The sequence below is a fragment of the Lissotriton vulgaris genome, chromosome 12 (assembly GCF_964263255.1).
Source record: "Lissotriton vulgaris chromosome 12, aLisVul1.2, whole genome shotgun sequence".
Taxonomy (NCBI): domain Eukaryota; kingdom Metazoa; phylum Chordata; class Amphibia; order Caudata; family Salamandridae; genus Lissotriton; species Lissotriton vulgaris.
In genome coordinates, this window is record NC_141700.1 from 214,504,140 (window position 1) to 214,525,890 (window position 21,751).

The following is a 21,751-nucleotide window of genomic DNA, read 5'->3' on the forward strand; positions in this document are numbered from 1 at the left end:
TTTTTAAAAAAGACTTCTCGCACAAAAAGACAACTACAACAGTTTGTTAGAGAAATCCACTTGAAAACCTCTAATTTAGATTTAGCTGCTTCTGGAGCACAAAAGCAAGTCAAGTGGTTCATCGCAAGGTGGCTCTATATTGGTCCTGCTGTGGCCGGAAGCCGTGCGAGTATATGCGAAGTCTCGCACACATTCGCTAGCAGCCCGAGAATATCAAATGCCAAAACAAATTGCAAGCGTGAATGGAAAACAAAGTTCACTTTGCACCCATAAGGCGTTATCCAGTAACTCTGCACTCCACCACAGAGCACGAAGTGCCTGAATTATGCAAACCCCACGAGGGAAGAGGAGATTACCACATGGGCCTAGTTCTGAGTGACATCAAATAGACAACAAGAGGGAATCTTGAGTTGTCTATGATGTCATTCAGAACTTTAAGATGAAAAACATCCCCATAATTCAGTTTTTACTGATCTATAATTGTACCTTATGTATGGCCCACAAAGTAACCTGTACCTGTTTTCAATTTCTAAGCAGAGGCAGAGCACTAATGGAGGAGCCTTACATAACATGGCATTTCCTTCCTTTCCCAAATATATATTTAAAAAATGCCTGGCCTCAGTCACTCACCCCCATTAGTGCCTTGCCTTCTCTCCCTTTCAGAAGCAGTGCTCCCGACCCTCCAATGCTGCTTTGACAGTTTCTCAGAAAGCCCGGCCTTAGCAGCCTAGAATTACTTTGTGACACAGCAAAAAAGAGCAACAGATTTTGCCACCCAGTGATGCTACACAGCAATGAATTACTGGATTTAGAATCCAATTATTCATGATGATGTCTTTGTTGAACATGGCCCTTTCTGCAGGGTCATATTCAAACATTTTTCCTTTTCCCTCCTGTTTTCAGAACCAGTTTTTGTTTGCTTTTAGAATGCTGCGCATTTACCAGTCCTAACCAATGTTAAAAAGCTTGTGTTATCTCCTTTAACCATGATGAAATTGGCTTACACCCAATTGGCACATTTAATTTACTTGTAAGTCCCTAGTAAAGTGGTACTATCTGTACCCAAGACCTGTAAATTAAATGCTACTAGTGGATATGGCAAACAAAACAGGTGATGGACAGAATGTGGATCAATGTCACACATTCACCCCAGTCCAAAGATCTGGGCCCAAATCCATCGTTTTTTTGCACTCCACACCACCCTGGGTTAGACAATGGCGATATGCAAATCAGCTCTGACCCTGTGCCCCATGGGAACAGTCCAGTCCGAACTACAAAAGCCATGTCCTTCCCAGAACGGAATCAAGCATCCGAGGACCGGACCGGTTTCGAGGTAACACCTCTCATCAGCCCGACTAGCTTGACTCCAGTGGTGTGGAGTGCCTGGGACCCACGTCTGAGCATCCCCAGCGCACTTATGGCGGCAATTGCAAACAAAACAGGTGATGGACAGAATGTGGATCAATGTCACACATTCACCCCAGTCCAAAGAGTGGATATGGAGCACTGATTGTGCCAGCGATTAAAGTAGGCTTTTTCAACACATCTCATACCTGCCATTGCAGCTTGTATGTGTAGTTTTAAATTGCCATTTCAACCTGGCAAAATGTACCGTTTGCCCAGCCTAACCATCCTTATATAATACATATGTCACTCCTAGAGCTAGACATGTATGTTTAACATTTACATTTCCTGTTAGTGAAAACTCTTAAATTCATTTTTCACAACTTTGAGGACTACCTTTCTTATAGTATAGGATAACATTGGGTTGCCTTATTACATTTAATAAGTGTTATCTTTTTATTGGGAACAGGTAAACACTGTATGTGTTGTATTGGAGACATTTTAATTCGAAATTCACTCTAATGCTAAAATTGGATTTTTTGTTACAATTATTAAAATGCCATCAATTGTTGCCCCTGCACATTTTGCCCTTAATGGGATTGGTATACCTAGATGCGGGTCCCTTGCTCGCTGTGCCACTGGAAACTGGTCCCAGGATGCTTGTTTCCAGTCCAGGGAGGACCCGGCTTACCAGTTCGGGCTGGACTGTTCACATGAAGAACAGGGTCGACAGATTTGCATATGGCTGGGTCCAAACTGGGGTGGTGTAGTGAGCAAAAGAACAATGGATTTAACCCAGATCTCTTGACTTGGGGTGAATGTTTGATTCATTCAGGATTCCATCCATCAGTTGTTGAAGCAGCAATTTTCACCCTGATTGGGATGGCTATGCCCAGACAAGGGTCCTTTACTCGCCGTGCCACTAAATTCAAGCTAGTGTGGCTGATTAGGAATGTTACCGATCATAGGATGCTGGTTCCCTGTCCAGGGAGGTCCAGGCTTGGCAGCTCAGGTTGGACTGTTCCCATGAGATGTTTGATTCATTCAGCATTCCGTCCATCATTTGTTGCTGCAGCACTTTTTGCCCTTAGTGAGATGGGTATACCCAGACATGGGTCCATTGCTCGCTGTGCTACTGGATTCAAGCTTGCCTAGCTGATGAGGGTTGTTACCCAAAAATCCGGTCCCAAGATGCTTGTTATCGGGCCAGAGAAGCCTTGGCAGGTCCGGCAGGACTGTTCCCATGAGGAACAGGGTCACAACTGATTTGCATATGTCTGGGTACAAACTGAGGTGGCGTAATGAGCAAAAGAATGATGGATTTAACCCAGATCTCTTGACTAAGGTGAATTTTTTATCCATTCAACATTCCATTCATCATTTGCTGCTGCAACATTTTTTGTCCTTAGTGGGAAGGGTATGCCCAGCATGGGTCCTTAGCCCGCTGTGCCACTGGATTAAAGCTAGCCTAGCTAATGAGGGGTATTACCCTGAAACCGGTCCCAGGATGCTTGTTTCCTGTCCATGGAGGAACAGGCTTGGCAGTTGAGGCTGGACTGTTCCCATGAGGAACCTGGTCAAGACTGATTTGCATATGGCTGGGTCCAAACTGGGGTGGCGTGGTGAGCAAAATAACAATGGACTTAACCTAGATCTCCTCGACAGGGGGTGAATGTTTGATTCATTCTGCATTCCTTCTATAATTTGTTGCTGCAGCACTACTAGAAAGTTGGCATTTTCTTGCCCTAACTACTTGGTGCCTGCATCCTGTTCCTGTGTCATGTGACTGGGTGTTGTTGACAGCTAGACTATGTTTATTCCTCCCAGAGAGCCACACAATTGGATGATTAGGTGTTCCTGCATGGACCGTCAACTGGCAGGATGGGGTGGAGCTGGGCACAGCCCTCTAGCAACTGAATAGTCTGTGCCCTGCCATCACATACAGGACTTGTCACCACTGCATTGTTCATGCAGCCAGCTTGAAGACAAGAGAGGTGAGGAAGGAAACTTCAAAGTGGGCACCAGGTATAAGTATTTGACCCTCAGACCCAAATCTTCAGTACACTCCTGGACCTGTGGATACTACCGAAGATCCCTGGTGTGCTGCTTTGCTACCAGAAGGACTGTTACTGTGCTGCCCTGCTACATTGCTGCTCTGCTGCCTGCTACTCTGCTTGCTGAGAGGGAAGACTAATGTAGGCCTGCACCCTTCAACCTAGGCTGAAGTGACTCCAAGGGTTCAGCCAGCATAACTCCAGTTCTGAGCTACAAAGACAAAATAGGTTCCAGAGGGTCCCTATAACTGACCAGCTGACATGCTGCCTGAACGTGCATCTGGAGCTGCCTGAGGATTGCTGGCCTGTGCTGACCCTCTATTCGTGCCCCCGAGTACTGAACCCCTGTGTGTGGCCTCAAGTGAGCTCTCCTGATGTTTTGTGCTCTTCACAAATGCTAACGGGCCTCTTACACCAAGATCTTGAGGCCCCTGCTTCTTGCCAATGCGAAGTTATGATAAAACTAACTTCTTCACGCCACAGCACCTGCCAACACTAGGCAGTATAAGACCTGAACTTCACGCTACAGCATCAACATCTCACAGTAACCAGCAACGTGACGCTCCAGCACTGACTGTCTACGATGCCTGACAGGATCTTCACGCTAGCAATGCCTGCTAGTCTCACTACTTTGACGCGCATCCTCAATCTTCTCCCTGCTCCTTGCAGCCCCTTCCACTGTGAAATGAACTCTTCACACTGGACTTTGTAGGTAACTCTTTTAGTGGGACTAATCTGATACCTGTGTCCGTCCCACACTCCATCACATTCATCTTGAACTTGGGACTCTTACCCAGTGTCGCACAGCCAGATAACCTTGAGTGATGTTTTGTGCTTTTAGGTGCCTAATTACCTGAAATCTTTAAAGTGTCATTTCTCCGGTTCTACTAATTGGATTCTTGTGATTGTGGAGTCAAATAATGTATTAAACTTTACTCTATTATTCTAAATTATATGGGAATTTTCTTATGTTGTGTTCTCACTTTAATACAGTTTGGAATGCTGCATAAATACTTTAAACATTGAACTAAGTTCAGCTTGACTGCTTTTATGCCAAGATATCAGAGGGTAAAGGCTCCTCCCTGTCTCCCTTATTATTTAATTTGTACATCCTTCCACTGATTTCTAAGCTTAGGGAGAAGCCGGTGGTCATCGTCAATTAAGCTTATTTTCAATATTGACTCCTTCCCCGCCTCAATTGAGAACTTCCAGAATACATTGAGGTTCATTAGCTGCTGGATGAGTGCCAACCAGCTCAAGCTTAATCCAGACAAAACTGAGCTGGTGCTCACAGGGCCCTCGACCAATCCATGGAATCCCAGCTTCTGGCCGCACTCGCTGGGCTGTGCTCCTTGCCCAGCAAGCTCGGTCAAGAGTCTTGGTGTTACCATCATTAAGGATCTGTCCATGAAACATCAAATTAAATCTGTGATATCGGTATGTTTTTTCCATCTACGCCGTATCCGTAAGATCAGTAGATTTTTTACCCATGATGCTCTGGTCCATGCCACATTGGGTCTAGTGGTGTCCCGCATTGATTACGCGAACTCACTGTACATTAGGATTCCTCTCTATCAGTCCCATCATCTCCAACTTGTTCAAAACCAAGCCGCTACATTGTTTTTCGACAGCCCAGGACAAGTTCTGCGAAACCACTTTTGAGAAGCCTACACTGGCTTCCTGTAGTCCAGCGCAGACTTTAAAGGTGGACTGCATAACCTACCAAGCCCTCGGCGACCAAGGCCCATCTTTTATTGCCTCTCTCCTCCACCGATACATTCCTACCCGAGTACTTTGCTCGGCTGGTCTCAATCTGCTGTCCTTATGCCCTTTCAAGCGGAAGAGGCTTGGGGGCTTAAGATTTGCGTCGGAAGCCCCCCACCTTTGGAATTCTCTCCCACTTGACCTCCGTCTCATCTCTTCCTATCAGTCATTTAGGAGAGCTCTGAAGATGTGGCTGTTCTCACAAGTCTTTGATTAAAATCTCCCCGTTCTGCTGTCAGCCCCGGCCTGTCCCTAAGCGCCAAGAAGCCGTTGGTGAACGTGCGCTGTATATATTTCTTTATTATATCGTATCATAGTGCAGGTTAATTTGGGGTTTGCTTGTGACTTCAGCTTGACACAAATTGTGTCTTCTTGAGTGGAGTTTTACCCCCTCTATCAGTAACCACATTTCGAACAAGCTCTCTATGAGAAGCAGACATAACAATAAGACAATTTCCTCTTTTGTAACTGAAGCACAATGGGCAAAACAAAGACAGTTGTATAAAACAAAAAGAAAAGTAAAAATATGTATTTGAGGGTTGAGCTAAGTTAGTGTGAATCTTCAATAGAATTTTAAACATACGTATATACATATATCTTTAAAAGCCCCTTATAACATGTTATACCTTTCAAAGTGTCCCTTACCTTGACTATACCACATTCCTTAATTTCTTAATTTATACATCTTAAACATTTAGGGGTAGATTAGGATCGCGGTTTTCCCGCATCCTCCGGGCCGGCAGAAGCCACCGCCGGCCCGGAGGATGCGGGAAAACCGCTGCTGAGCCACAAAAGACCCACCGCCATATTAGGATGACGGTGGGTCTTGAAATCTGTCTGCATCTTTTCCGCCGCGGTCGCCTTCTGACCGCGGCGGAAAAGCTTTAACATGGCTGGCGGTGTCTATCAGACACCACCAGCCATATTAAGATGGTGTAGAATGTATGCTTATCCGCAGCGGCTTCTCCGCTGTGGAAAAGCATACAGACCTTCACTTCGGGGGTCCGTTGCGGGCCCCCTGGGTGAAGGGGGGATGGGGGTGCACATGGGGGGTACCTATGGTACCCCACTGCATTTGCGTGCACAAAGCAGCAGGCACCGCGCGGTGCCTGCCGCTTTGTGCACGCAAATGCGGTGCATGCATTTATAACATTGCGGCGGGTGCAGCTTGAAGCTGCACCCGTCGCAATGTGAAAGATAGAGGATGTGACCGCCACCCTGGCGGTCACATCCTAATTGCACAGGAGGGAACTCCGCAGGTCATGCGGACGTTCCCTCCTACTCTGAGGTCGCGGACGGACTCAAGTCCGTCCGCGATCCTAATGACCCCCTTATTCCCGTAATGACTGGTTATGAACAGCTTTCAATCAATCCGTCACTCAGATTTGTACAGCTCCTCTCCTCCCCCTGAGGGTAACCAGGCACCAAAATATCATTGGTCTCATTTTAAGATCCAGGTCTTGAGGTCTCTTTTTTGAATTTCATCATTGAGGATGATGTTTGTAGGTGGAGGGGCAGGTCATTCCAGGCCTTCAGGGCAAGGTAGGAAAAGGAGTAACCTCTATTGTGGCTGTGTCTGAAGCCCAGAGCAGTGAAGCACAGGTGTCTGGTTGTCTGGTGGATGTTCCTGCAGTGGTTGATGTATGTTAGTCCCTGGTCGTGAAGGGTTCTGTAGCCGTGGAATATATGACGTTACAACACAAACAATTACAAAACATGCTTTTACAAAGCAGTTTTTACATTGCAACTACCATTACATTGCATGCCATTACAACGTATTTTTAAAAACTACCTTTACAACAAATTTCATTACAATGCATACCATTACTATGCATACCATTACAACACATAATACTTTTAGGGCAACTGTAGGGTAAGTGTTGGGTAGTGTAGGGATAAACATTACTATTCCGACTCCAGTGAGTACAACAGTAGGGTAAGTATTTGATAGTGTAGGTCTTAAAATTACTATTCCCACAACAGTGGGTGCAACAGTAGGGAAAGTATTGGATAGTGTAGGGGTAAAAGTTACTATTCTCATCTACCCCAAAACCCATACCCACCCTAAAACTAAAATATCTTCATTTTTTACCTTATCATGTGTTGTAATGGCATGTGTTGTAATGGTATGCGTTGTAATGGCATGTTTTGTTGTGACATGCATTGTAATGGCATGCATTGTAATGGCATGTGATGTAAAGGCAGTTACGTTGTAACATTTGTGTTGTGAAAGCAGTGCGATGTAATGACTGTGTTGAAATGGATGTTTCCCGTAGGTGTGTGCCAGCAGCTTAAACTGGCATTTCTTCTGTACGTGAAGTCAGAGAAGGTTTTTGAGGTGGGGGTGATGTGGGTGCATTTGGGTACATTGAGGATGAGTCTGGCTGCTGTATTCTCTGTGGTATGGAGTCTCTTGAGGGGTTGGGTGATGATGTCAGAGTAGAGAGGGTTCCCATAGTCGAGCTGGCTGAAAGTTTCCTGGTTGTGACGGGGATACATTAGAACATTTTTCAGAGCATGTGGAGGGTGTGGAAGCAGGAGGAGGTGATTGCATTTATTTGATGTTTCATGATGAGTTTACTGTTGAGGATTAAGCTGAAGTTGGGCATATGGTAGGTGGGTGTGTGTCCGAGGTTGAAGGAATACCATTTGTTGTGCCATGGGGAGGTGTTCTTTCTGAAGATCAGCACTTCCGTCTTGTCCGAGTTGACCTTCAGGGAGTTGGTCCTCAGCAAGTCTGCGATGCTGGTCATGGCAATATGGAAGTTTGTTCTGGTGGTGGAGGGGTCTTCAATGGGCGAGATGATGAGTTGTGTGTCTTCTTTTAGAGTATGATGTTGAGTCTGTGCGTTCTGATGCAGTCTATGAGGGGTGTCATACAGGTGTTAAATGGGGTGGGTCTGAGGGACGATCCCTGGGGGATGGCACAGATGATGGTCTTTGGTTCAGAGGTGAAGGCTGGCCGGCGGATTCTCTGAGGTCTCCCAGAGAATAGGGCTGCAATCCATTTGAGGGTGTTTCCCTGTATGCCGATGTGGTTGAGTCTGTTGATGAGGGTGTGATGGGATACAGTGTTTAATGCTGCTGAGAGGTCAAGGAGGATCAGAGCTGCTGTTTCACTGCTGTTGAGGAGGTATCTGAGGTCATCAGTGGCTGCGATTAGGGCTGTCTCAGTGCTTTGGAAGCCGGATTGGGAGGTGTCAAGCAGATTGTTTTCTTTTTGGAGTTTGGTAAGCTGGTGGTTGATGGCCTTCCCTTACACTCTGGTGGGGTACGGAAGCAGTGAGATGGGGTAGTAATTCTTGAGCTTCAATACGTAATTACGTTTTCTCTCCTATTAACATAGCCCACAGAACATGGGGACAGCTGTATGATTAGACTGGTCGTAAAAACTGATTTGTGGCTCGTATTCTTACGATCAGTCTGGAATTTTCCAAATTGACAAAGTACTAAAAGGTCAGTTTGTAAAATTCAGAATCAGAGTGGGGCAAAATAAAGCCCTAATAACATTTTAATTATGCTGACATAATTCACAAAATATAGGAAATTTCAAGTTTTAGCTTCTTACAGAAAATTCCCCAAATTGTGCCATTATGTCACATCTCATAATTGTGCTGTAGTTAAGCGTGGGCGGAAAATCCGTTCCGCTCGCGGATTTTGCGGATTTTCGGGAAATCCGCAATCCGCGAGATTTGCGGATTTCCCGCAAAATCCGCAAATTCGCACGCAGCGGATTTTTTGGGCGGCGCGCGGCGTTGGTGATACAATTTTTGCGGCGCGCGGCGTTTATCATCGTTTGCCGAGTTGTTTTTTTCGATAGTTTGCGAGTGCTGCGCCATTTTGGATCTTGCTGTGTGATCCCGCGGGAATTGGCGAGCGCGATTACGTCATCGCGGCTTGCCAGCGATAGTTTGTCAACGCGAGTACGACGAGATCACGTCTCGCGGTACTTCGCAATTGCGAGATTTGAGATGCGGCGCGCGAAAATATAAATTTGCAATTCTGCACAAGAAATCCACCAGCAAGCAGCATAAACCTTCTAGAAATGATGATTTTTATGTGAATAACTCCTTAGTTTGACATTTGCCTGCACTTTTTTAGCGAGGAGTCCATTTTGGGGAGGGGGGCAGGGGGGTGGGAGGAAGGAAGTGCCCCATAGTCTTCAACTTCCTGTTCCTGTTCAGCAGGCTCCTCCCAGTGCTTTGTCCATCTCCTGGTCACTTTTCATTCGGATGTGGACCTGGAAGGATTACCTTTTGTGGATGCTGCTGGATCTTTGGATTTGAGGCCTTTTTGACTTTCTTTGGATCACTGTTGGATTAGAAATTTTACAAGTAAGTTTGTTTGGGGCATTACAGTTGCTGCAACTAAAATTTTGGGATTTTCGATTTTTGGGCTGTTTTGGGGGCTTTTCCCAGGGGTACTCAGTGGTGGGTGGACTGATTCTTTCTGTGGGTTGTCTTGAATTTAAACATCATGGAGGCCATAGATGAATTGGGATTGTGCTGATTTTTCTGTGTTTTTCGATTTTTTTTTTTTGTAAAATTTTGTGTTTTTCGATTTTTGACCTGTTGTTGGGGCCTTGACCAGGGGTAGTGAGTGGTGCATGGGGCCTAGTCTTTCTGTGGGCTGTCTTGAATTTAAACATCATGGATGGAATGGGATTGTGCTGATTTTGCAGTGTTTTTCGATTTTTGGGGGTGTTCATGGGGAGGGACATGCCATGTGGCTGGTGGCCATTTTGAGTGCAGCTACAGGCACTGGCCATGTGCTGGCAGGCAAGTGGCCATTTTGAATGCAGGCTTTGTTGTTAGGCCTCCAACCATTTTGCCTACTTTTCAACCTTTATTTATGCCAGGGGTAGTGAGTCTTGCATGGGCCTAGTATTTCTGTGGGTTGTCTTGAATTTAAACATCATGGAGGCCATGGATGGAATGGGATTGTGCTGATTTTGCAGTGTTTTTCGATTTTTGGGGGTGTTCATGGGGAGGGACATGCCATGTGGCTGGTGGCCATTTTGAGTGCAGCTACAGGCACTTGCCATGTGCTGGCAGGCAAGTGGCCATTTTGAATGCAGGCTTTGTTGTTAGGCCTCCAACCATTTTGCCTACTTTTCAACCTTTATTTATGCCAGGGGTAGTGAGTCTTGCATGGGCCTAGTATTTCTGTGGGTTGTCTTGAATTTAAACATCATGGAGGCCATAGATGAATTGGGATTGTGCTGATTTTTCTGTGTTTTTCGATTTTTTTTTTTTGTAAAATTTTGTGTTTTTCGATTTTTGACCTGTTGTTGGGGCCTTTTCACCAGGGGTATTTGAGTCTAGCATGGGCCTAGTCTTTCTGTGGGCTGTCTTGAATTTAAACATCATGGAGGCCATGGATGGAATAGGATTGTGCTGATTTTGCAGTGTTTTTCGATTTTTGGGGGTGTTCATGGGGAGGGACATGCCATGTGGCTGGTGGCCATTTTGAGTGCAGCTACAGGCACTGGCCATGTGCTGGCAGGCAAGTGGCCATTTTGAATGCAGGCTTTGTTGTTAGGCCTCCAACCATTTTGCCTACTTTTCAACCTTTATTTATGCCAGGGGTAGTGAGTCTTGCATGGGCCTAGTATTTCTGTGGGTTGTCTTGAATTTAAACATCATGGAGGCCATAGATGAATTGGGATTGTGCTGATTTTTCTGTGTTTTTCGATTTTTTTTTTTTGTAAAATTTTGTGTTTTTCGATTTTTGACCTGTTGTTGGGGCCTTGACCAGGGGTAGTGAGTGGTGCATGGGGCCTAGTCTTTCTGTGGGCTGTCTTGAATTTAAACATCATGGATGGAATGGGATTGTGCTGATTTTGCAGTGTTTTTCGATTTTTGGGGGTGTTCATGGGGAGGGACATGCCATGTGGCTGGTGGCCATTTTGAGTGCAGCTACAGGCACTGGCCATGTGCTGGCAGGCAAGTGGCCATTTTGAATGCAGGCTTTGTTGTTAGGCCTCCAACCATTTTGCCTACTTTTCAACCTTTATTTATGCCAGGGGTAGTGAGTCTTGCATGGGCCTAGTATTTCTGTGGGTTGTCTTGAATTTAAACATCATGGAGGCCATAGATGAATTGGGATTGTGCTGATTTTTCTGTGTTTTTCGATTTTTTTTTTGTAAAATTTTGTGTTTTTCGATTTTTGACCTGTTGTTGGGGCCTTTTCACCAGGGGTATTTGAGTCTAGCATGGGCCTAGTCTTTCTGTGGGCTGTCTTGAATTTAAACATCATGGAGGCCATGGATGGAATAGGATTGTGCTGATTTTGCAGTGTTTTTCGATTTTTGGGGGTGTTCATGGGGAGGGACATGCCATGTGGCTGGTGGCCATTTTGAGTGCAGCTACAGGCACTGGCCATGTGCTTGGCAGGCAAGTGGCCATTTTGAATGCAGGCTTTGTTGTTAGGCCTCCAACCATTTTGCCTACTTTTCAACCTTTATTTATGCCCAGGGGTAGTGAGTCTTGCATGGGCCTAGTCTTTCTGTGGGTTGTCTTGAATTTAAACATTATGGAGGGCATGGATGGATTGGGATTGTGCTGATTTTGCAGTGTTTTTCGATTTTTTTGTGCTCTATAACTGAACTGATGTTCCTCTGTCTTCCATTTTTTTTAGGTGCACAAGACTCAAGAGAACCACCAGTGCCAGGAAGAAGTCCTGCAGCGGTGTGTGTGTGCAGCATAACGTCACGCGACGTCACGTCTGGCCTCAGACAACTCTACAATTCGTGCAACTGCGGCCTGCTGTCTGACCTGCTCTGAAGAAGATGGCCCCAAAGAAAGTTCTCCGTAGCTCCTCTAGCAAGAAAGTTGCTAGTAAGGAGCAGAAGAAGCAAGTTACCAAGGAGGCTGGTGTGCCACCCGCCACTTTTTTTGGGAGCAAAAAAAAAAGTACGCCTGCAGCAGCAGGATCTGCTGGGGACCAACCTGAGAGCAGCACCCCTGCTCCATTGGGTTCAGTGCCTCCACCACCACGCCAACTTAAGTCAAAGCCCTTGAGTGCTTCAGAGGCAGTCAGTGTACTTCTCCAATCACCATCGACCAGTGATGTTGGCTCATCGCAAGAAAGTAGCAGCAATGTCCCTGAATCAACACAGGTTGTTGTAACTCATCTGACAAGTGTTGAACAACCACAGCCGCAACAACAACACCATGTGCAAGTACACGCCCAAGTACATGTGGAAGGAGAGGCAGCAAAAGGAGATGCGCAAGCAAAGGTGCATGGACGTTCACAAGTGCCCACAATAGTTGTTCCTCCCGAAGTAGGGGCACATTTGGAAATCGACAATGAAGCTGAGGTATCATTGGAAGCCACTCCTCCTGATGATCATTCATTGTCTTCCACATCCCTAGCAAGGAAAAGATCAAGGGGGGTGTCTACATCTTCTTCAAGCCCACCTCGTTCTGGTGCAAGTGATCTGTCTTGGGAACCACGACAACTGCGGTCTGACAGTGAGGCAGAGGCACACCATGATCTGCCACCGGTACCTAAGCGTAAAAGGAAGGTCGTCCAAAAACTCAAACCTATGGAGTGTGATGAGGCTCAACAAGAAGTGACAGATACTGCTGGTGATGAAGCCTCTCACGATGACGACGATCCAGTCATCACAAAGGTCACTGCAGCCCCACCGGGCATGCAGCAAAGAGACATTTTGACCCTATCCCGAGAAGCTGCTGAGCGTGATGATGATGTCGGCGAGGAGGCAATGGAAATGGAATCATTAGATTTGGAGTTAAGTAGTACACCAAAACCTACCGCTTCCATATTTCTTCCTCGCAAGAAGGTACCCACCTCGTCCTCGACCTCAATTCGTGGTGGTGAAAGTGCAAAACGTACTGAAGTTCGGCAATCCACATCCTCCACTTCATCTGTCATTAGCAGCAGGACCACCACCACCAGTATCGCCGCCTCCTCCGGCCCCCGAAGACATTTCAAGTCTCCAGTTTGGGACTTCTTTAGTGTTTGCCCAAAAAAGGAAAACGTAGCCATTTGTAGCCTTTGTAAGCTTCGATTTAGTCGTGGTAAGCTTGGTTCTAACTATGGTACCGGAGGCCAGAGAGGTCATCTTGAGAGAAGGCACCCTGTCGAATGGTTTCCGCACCTAGAGGCGGTCAAGAAAGCCGGAATTGCACGTAATGAAAACGTTGATTTGTCATCTGCTGATGACGAGGAGGTAGAAGACGATTCAAACACTTCACTTACACCCAGTTCCCATGTCAGCAGCACACCCCATGGGAGCCACACTAAGAGTGTGGGAGAGAGTGAGACATCAATGCGGAAAAGTTCATCAGCGAGCGTAACTGGGTCGAAGAGATCATCATCATCCCGTAAATCATTGGTCCAGGGCAACATTAAAAAGATGTTGTTTACAGAAGCGCAATATGAACGCAACCACCCAATGACCCGTCTGTATAACACTAAGCTGGCTAAAATGCTAGCTCTGGACCTTCTCCCTTTTTCTTTTGTAGAAGGGGTTGGTTTTCTAGAATTAGTGACAGCGCTCTGCCCTAAATGGAAGGTTCCTAGCCGGTTCTATTTTGCCCGAGTTGCGGTTCCAGCACTACATGAAGATGTTCTGAAGGTGATTGGGGCAGCTTTGCAGAAGAGTGCTGTTCACACTATACATCTGACAACAGACATGTGGACCAGTGGCGCAGGCGCTGATTACATGTGCATCACTGCACACTGGGTCTCTTTTTCAGGGGCTAAAGCAAAGCTAAACTCAGGTGTTGACACTAACATTGTTTTTAAAGGTGCTCGGAAACATGCAACACTAGCCATGTTTGGTTTGGAGAAACATCACACAGCAGAAAACATTTTGGATGTCTTTAACACAAAGGTCCTTAACTGTCTGTCCCCACTAAAACGCAAGGTTGGTTATGTTTCCACAGACAATGGCTCCAATATAGTTAAGGCCATGAGGGACGGTTACTATTTCAGAGTGCCGTGTTTGGCGCACTGTATAAACCTGGTTGTCCAAAAATTCTTGGGTAATAAACGCAGTGCAGCGTACAGTGTATTGGAGAACTGCCGAAAAATTTGCAAGCATTTCAGGCATTCTTTTAAGGCCCGCAAGCAGCTGAGGAGCATGCTATATCAAAGTCAAATGCCAGTGAAAGCACTCATCCAGGAGGTGGTAACACGTTGGAACTCAACCTTCTACATGCTTGAGCGTCTGTATGAGCAGTATACGCAACTCGATCAATATTTCTTGAAAGAGGGTATAGAGGAGCTGAGGATGGGTGGGCCGCAATGGAACATAGTTGAAAGCCTAACACGCATGCTTCGTCCTTTTGAGGTCTTCACACGTGCAGTCAGCAAGGAGGACTCTAATTTGGGAAAAGCTATCCCATTGTTGTACATGCTGGAGGACCAACTGAAGGAGGTGTGTTCTGTGTTTCGAAAAGATGACAAAAAGAAAGACTCTTTGCTTCTGGCTGAGAAATTATTAGAGCTCCTACAAGGTGATGAACGTCTTCAAAAGATCCACTCAGAACAGCATTACATTTGTGCTACTATTCTGGATCCACGCTACAAAAAGGCGCTGGCAGGCAGAGCATTCTTTCCTTTTGCTGATGAAGATGTTACAAAGTACAAACGTTGGCTAGCCTTGTCAGCCAAGAAGTTTGAAACAGAACGGCTGGAAATTGAAGGAAATGGCAGTACATCAGCAGGCCATCCCCAGTCAAAACAATCCACTTCTGCACCTGTGGCTGTGGCACAAGTGACCTCTCAGCCGTTAAAGACACCGGCAACCGCATCATCTGCACGAAAGACAGCAGAAACATTGGAGGCTGAAGAGGATTGGCTAGCTCTGCGTGGGTTTGGTTCTCAAAAGGCCAGAGGCACAGCAAGAGCTACGCAAAGTGGAGGAACCTTGGAGGAGGACCTTGAGTCGATGGTGAAGGACTATCTGAATGACTCCACAGAGGTCTATGTTAATTCTGACCCATTGGCGTATTGGCATGGGAAAAAAGAATTGTGGCCACAGCTCACCAACCTGGCTTTAAACTACTTGTCTTGCCCACTCGCAAGTGTGTCTTCTGAACGGGTTTTCAGTGCGGCTGGTGGGATTGTAACTCCCAAACGGAGCCGCCTCTCGCCCAAAAATGTGGAGAGGTTAACAATGATCAAGATGAATCAGCACCTCATACCACCAGATATAAGAGTACGAGAGAGCGTGCCGGATGAAGAGGAGGTGGCCAGCACCATAGATGAGGGAATTTCTACTCTGTCAGGTGGCACTGACCTCACCCGGGCTGAATTCGCAGAGTATGATGACGAAGCCTTATTCTTATTCCTGGACCGTGATTCCGACTTCGAGCCCTGAAAATGAGACAACGAATCAATAACTTTCTTTTTCATCCTTATTCACTTTTATTCCTGTGTGTCTGTCTTTCTTTGTTGTGCACAGTTAATATAATTCAAACTTTAATCAGATAATCACAAAGACAAGCCCATCAGCAGAACTGTCTTCACTTGTTTGCTAATTTATTTGAAGGTGCCGCAGTCTGCATTCCTCAGGTTCACAAGTTCAGAAGAACATGCTCCTCTATCCTCCTCCTCCAGACTCCTATTTCCATCAAAGCAGAGGGCTGGTTTACGCCCAATGAAGAAAGACTCAGCACTTGTGGGGGTGTTGTTCTACCTCTTTGCAGGTGAGTTGACGGGTCTGGGGCCATTGCTGGGAAGCACTAAAAGTGGTTTGTGCCAAATCCGAGGCGGAAATTTTTTTGTGTTTTTGATGACTTGCTTGCCTTTGAGGTGCTCTTAGGGGGGGTTCCGTCTGTTTGTGGGTGAGTTTCATGGTCTGAGAGCATTGCTGGGACACTCTAATCTTGATTGCATTTGCTTTTCAGGAAATCCGTCGTGCCAACCCCGACTTATGGCCCAGCTACGCAGCGCGTTTGGACCGAAGGCCCAGAAATATTGCAAGTATGAGAGTTTGCTTTTGGCCTGTTTGGGGGTGTTATACTTCTTGGCGGGTGGGTTGCCGGGTCTTGGGGCATTCCTGGGAAGGTCTAATACCGGGTAGAAGTGGTTGGGACTAAATCCAGGCCGATTTTTTTTTGGGCTATTTCTGACATTTTGCTCTATGTAGCGTTTTCGGGGGCCTGTTTGGGGGGCTTCCTGGTGTTTCTGGGTGAGTTTCGTGGTCTGGGAGCACTGCTGGGACACTCTAATCTTGATTGCATTTGCTTTTCAGGAAATCCGTCGTGCCAACCCCGACTTATGGCCCAGCTACGCAGCGCGTTTGGACCGAAGGCCCAGAAATATTGCAAGTATGAGAGTTTGCTTTTGGCCTGTTTGGGGGTGTTATACTTCTTGGCGGGTGGGTTGCCGGGTCTTGGGGCATTCCTGGGAAGGTCTAATACCGGGTAGAAGTGGTTGGGACTAAATCCAGGCCGATTTTTTTTTGGGCTATTTCTGACATTTTGCTCTATGTAGCGTTTTCGGGGGCCTGTTTGGGGGGCTTCCTGGTGTTTCTGGGTGAGTTTCGTGGTCTGGGAGCACTGCTGGGACACTCTAATCTTGATTGCATTTGCTTTTCAGGAAATCCGTCGTGCCAACCCCGACTTATGGCCTAGCTACGCAGCGCGTTTGGACCGAAGGCCCAGAAATATTGCAAGTATGAGATTTTGCTTTTGGCCTGTTTGGGGGTGTTATGCTTCTTGGCGGGTGGGTTGCCGGGTCTTGGGGCATTCCTGGGAAGGTCTAATACCGGGTAGAAGTGGTTGGGACTAAATCCAGGCCGATTTTTTTTTGGGCTATTTCTGACATTTTGCTCTATGTAGCGTTTTCGGGGGCCTGTTTGGGGGGCTTCCTGGTGTTTCTGGGTGAGTTTCGTGGTCTGGGAGCACTGCTGGCTATATCTACTTTACTTTGCAAGAGGTTTGAAGCAAATCCATGGTGGCAGAGGGGACTTAGGGCCTAGCTGCAGAGAGCGCGCGGAGTGATTTGGGAAATTTGTGAAAAATTGACTAAGTCCCCATTTTTGTACTTTTGCTCTTTGGCTGTTTGGGGGTCTTCTACTCGTTTTCTCCTGGGTTGACGGCTCTGGGGCCATTGCTGGGAAGCTCTAATACCGGATAAAAGTGTTTTGGACCAAATCCCAGGCGGAAAATTTTTTGTGTTTTTGATGACTTGCTTGCCTTTGAGGTGCTCTTAGGGGGGGTTCCGTCTGTTTGTGGGTGAGTTTCATGGTCTGAGAGCATTGCTGGGACACTCTAATCTTGATTGCATTTGCTTTTCAGGAAATCCGTCGTGCCAACCCCGACTTATGGCCCAGCTACGCAGCGCGTTTGGACCGAAGGCCCAGAAATATTGCAAGTATGAGAGTTTGCTTTTGGCCTGTTTGGGGGTGTTATACTTCTTGGCGGGTGGGTTGCCGGGTCTTGGGGCATTCCTGGGAAGGTCTAATACCGGGTAGAAGTGGTTGGGACTAAATCCAGGCCGATTTTTTTTTGGGCTATTTCTGACATTTTGCTCTATGTAGCGTTTTCGGGGGCCTGTTTGGGGGGCTTCCTGGTGTTTCTGGGTGAGTTTCGTGGTCTGGGAGCACTGCTGGGACACTCTAATCTTGATTGCATTTGCTTTTCAGGAAATCCGTCGTGCCAACCCCGACTTATGGCCCAGCTACGCAGCGCGTTTGGACCGAAGGCCCAGAAATATTGCAAGTATGAGAGTTTGCTTTTGGCCTGTTTGGGGGTGTTATACTTCTTGGCGGGTGGGTTGCCGGGTCTTGGGGCATTCCTGGGAAGGTCTAATACCGGGTAGAAGTGGTTGGGACTAAATCCAGGCCGATTTTTTTTGGGGCTATTTCTGACATTTTGCTCTATGTAGCGTTTTCGGGGGCCTGTTTGGGGGGCTTCCTGGTGTTTCTGGGTGAGTTTCGTGGTCTGGGAGCACTGCTGGGACACTCTAATCTTGATTGCATTTGCTTTTCAGGAAATCCGTCGTGCCAACCCCGACTTATGGCCTAGCTACGCAGCGCGTTTGGACCGAAGGCCCAGAAATATTGCAAGTATGAGATTTTGCTTTTGGCCTGTTTGGGGGTGTTATGCTTCTTGGCGGGTGGGTTGCCGGGTCTTGGGGCATTCCTGGGAAGGTCTAATACCGGGTAGAAGTGGTTGGGACTAAATCCAGGCCGATTTTTTTTTGGGCTATTTCTGACATTTTGCTCTATGTAGCGTTTTCGGGGGCCTGTTTGGGGGGCTTCCTGGTGTTTCTGGGTGAGTTTCGTGGTCTGGGAGCACTGCTGGCTATATCTACTTTACTTTGCAAGAGGTTTGAAGCAAATCCATGGTGGCAGAGGGGACTTAGGGCCTAGCTGCAGAGAGCGCGCGGAGTGATTTGGGAAATTTGTGAAAAATTGACTAAGTCCCCATTTTTGTACTTTTGCTCTTTGGCTGTTTGGGGGTCTTCTACTCGTTTTCTCCTGGGTTGACGGCTCTGGGGCCATTGCTGGGAAGCTCTAATACCGGATAAAAGTGTTTTGGACCAAATCCCAGGCGGAAAATTTTTTGTGTTTTTGATGACTTGCTTGCCTTTGAGGTGCTCTTAGGGGGGGTTCCGTCTGTTTGTGGGTGAGTTTCGTGGTCTGGGAGCATTGCTGGGACACTCTAATCTTGATTGCATTTGCTTTTCAGGAAATCCGTCGTGCCAACCCCGACTTATGGCCCAGCTACGCAGCGCGTTTGGACCGAAGGCCCAGAAATATTGCAAGTATGAGAGTTTGCTTTTGGCCTGTTTGGGGGTGTTATACTTCTTGGCGGGTGGGTTGCCGGGTCTTGGGGCATTCCTGGGAAGGTCTAATACCGGGTAGAAGTGGTTGGGACTAAATCCAGGCCGATTTTTTTTTGGGCTATTTCTGACATTTTGCTCTATGTAGCGTTTTCGGGGGCCTGTTTGGGGGGCTTCCTGGTGTTTCTGGGTGAGTTTCGTGGTCTGGGAGCACTGCTGGGACACTCTAATCTTGATTGCATTTGCTTTTCAGGAAATCCGTCGTGCCAACCCCGACTTATGGCCTAGCTACGCAGCGCGTTTGGACCGAAGGACCAGAAATATTGCAAGTATGAGATTTTGCTTTTGGCCTGTTTGGGGGTGTTATGCTTCTTGGCGGGTGGGTTGCCGGGTCTTGGGGCATTCCTGGGAAGGTCTAATACCGGGTAGAAGTGGTTGGGACAAAATCCGCGCGGAAAAGCCTTTAGTTTTGGCACTTTTTGTAACTTAGGGTTCGTTAGGGTTAGCCCTAGCAGCAGGATTGCATGTGTATCGGGGTGTTCTAGATTTTTCAAACTGAGTTCTGGGGTCTTAGAGCACTCGTGAGAATGTGTAATTTTGGTTGCAAGTCATTTGAAGAAAATCCATGGTGGGAAAGGGGGGATTTGGCATAGTTAAAGAAAGCCTTTGCCACTATTCTTAACTTAGGGTTCGTTAGGGTTAGCAGTATTTCTATTGCATGTGTTTGAGTGGGGGGGATTTCGAGTCTTGGAGCGATGCTGGCTATGGCTACTTTTGCTTGGTTGCTTGCAAGTGGTTTGAATGCAATCCACGGGGGGTAATGGGTAATTAGGGTACTTCGGCCTACTTTTACTTTCAAAGTAAGTTTTGTCTCCAGTTTTCTGCTAGGCCTCGTTTTTTGGGTGGGAGCACTGCTAGGAAGATCTATTTTTGTTCTAAAACACAGTTTACAGTACACCTAGCTTGAGGGGCAAGATCCGCTACATTAATTTGCCCATACTTATTTATCCTTGAAAAGGTGACTCAGAGTACGCACTTTCAAAAACATTGTACTGTCTGTCTACTAGGAAAAACAAATTGTGACTTTTTGCACTCCACAGCCTACATACCTTATATTTATTTATCAGTGGTGTTGTAATATTATATCACTTCCTGTTTTTCGTTGAATAATTACAGGCCGGGTTTCAGTCTCTGCAATGGGGAAAAAAGGATGGAGTCAGGCTTCACAGTAGCGAGCCACAATTCAGCATCAGGCAGGCAGTGGACAGGGTGTCTTCTGGTGACCAACATCGGTGGACGAAGCGTCGGCTGCAATGGAGGAGTGCCGCTAATAGGAGGATTTTTTTTCTGCGGGCAACTTACTTACCACTTCCAACAGGACCACTACAACCACATAGATACAGTATCCCTTGCCTTTTTCTCTGACTGTGACTGCATTTCTTTGCTCTCTCTCGGCTTCTACATTGATCCCTTAACACATCACTTAGTCCACTCCACTATCTGCACCACACATAGTCATTTGTAAGTGCTCCTACGTAATTCGCAAGTCGCAGCACGCCCCAGGCCGTAGAGGACTGGGATGGCCCCAATGATGAAGCATGTCACCAAGGGGCAACCCTGGTGAGTGAGGGGACACCTAGAAAAAAAGCAATTTCTCCTTTTCTATCTACTATACCTTCTGTCAGGTTACGCAGCCCCTAAGCGCCTACCGTACTATGAAACTACATTTCCCATGAGTAGGCGGGAGACTTGCAGACTATTTAGTGAGACTATATGAGAGTACCCTTGTATGTTAGGACATCACTTCACTGATGCCTGTCTTGTCTTCTCTTACAGGTATCCTTTCCCTGCTGACCCTACCTTTACCCATCCCACATTTTTTATTTTAGTTTGTTATTTTTCTCCCTCGCCTAATGCCTCGAACACCCTGTGTTTACACTTCTGGGTGTTGGTGACATTTGGAGGTGGAACCATATTTGCATCGACTGGATCACGGGGAGTAAACGTGACACCTTCCAGACCAACCCCATTGAGTGTTGTTGTGAATGGATTTATAGTGACCAGCAAGGCTCTTGGGTATCTGGCTACAGAGACCTTATGTTGAATATAGTTATCAATAATTCCACACAGGCCCTGTACTGTCGCATTCTTTCTTTCCACAGTTGTCGATGATATATTCTTACTCTGCTTGACAAAGAACCATTGCTAATGTGAAAGAACTTCAACCGAATTAGTAGTTATACTTTACCATTTGTTAGGCTACAATGTGGCACTGCTCTACTGTACTTCTGTCACCTGCTATATTCTCAGTTGTACCGTTGAATTGCTCAGGAGGACAAACCAGATTTCATTTTCTTTTTTTTCATAGGCATGCAACTGCCACTGTGTCACACCACTAGTACCACCGCTATGAGGAAATTTTATCCGACCAAGATTGCCAACGTTATTCGGTGTTTCCCGTGGAGCCAGCCCTGGGCCTAGCCCTACTTTCAAACACAAATTACAGGTAAGATAAGCGTTTGGTGGTTTGGGGGTATAATGGAGTATTAGTACGAGAGACGAGAGACTGAAGGTAGTACTACTAAAGTCCTAGGACTCTTGGATTCACTTCACTTAGTCTGTGAGAGGCACTTAGTGTTGAAAACATTTGGGCATTTACACTTAAAGGAAGAAAATGGAACTAAACTTTCAGGAAAACAGTCAACGTTAAACCCCCACCCACCAGGCAAGCAGTAAAAAACAGGTATGCTCAGATAAAGTTTGAAAAAGTATATTTATATCCCTAACAAAATAATCTCCCGCAAGACCCTCCCTAACCCCAA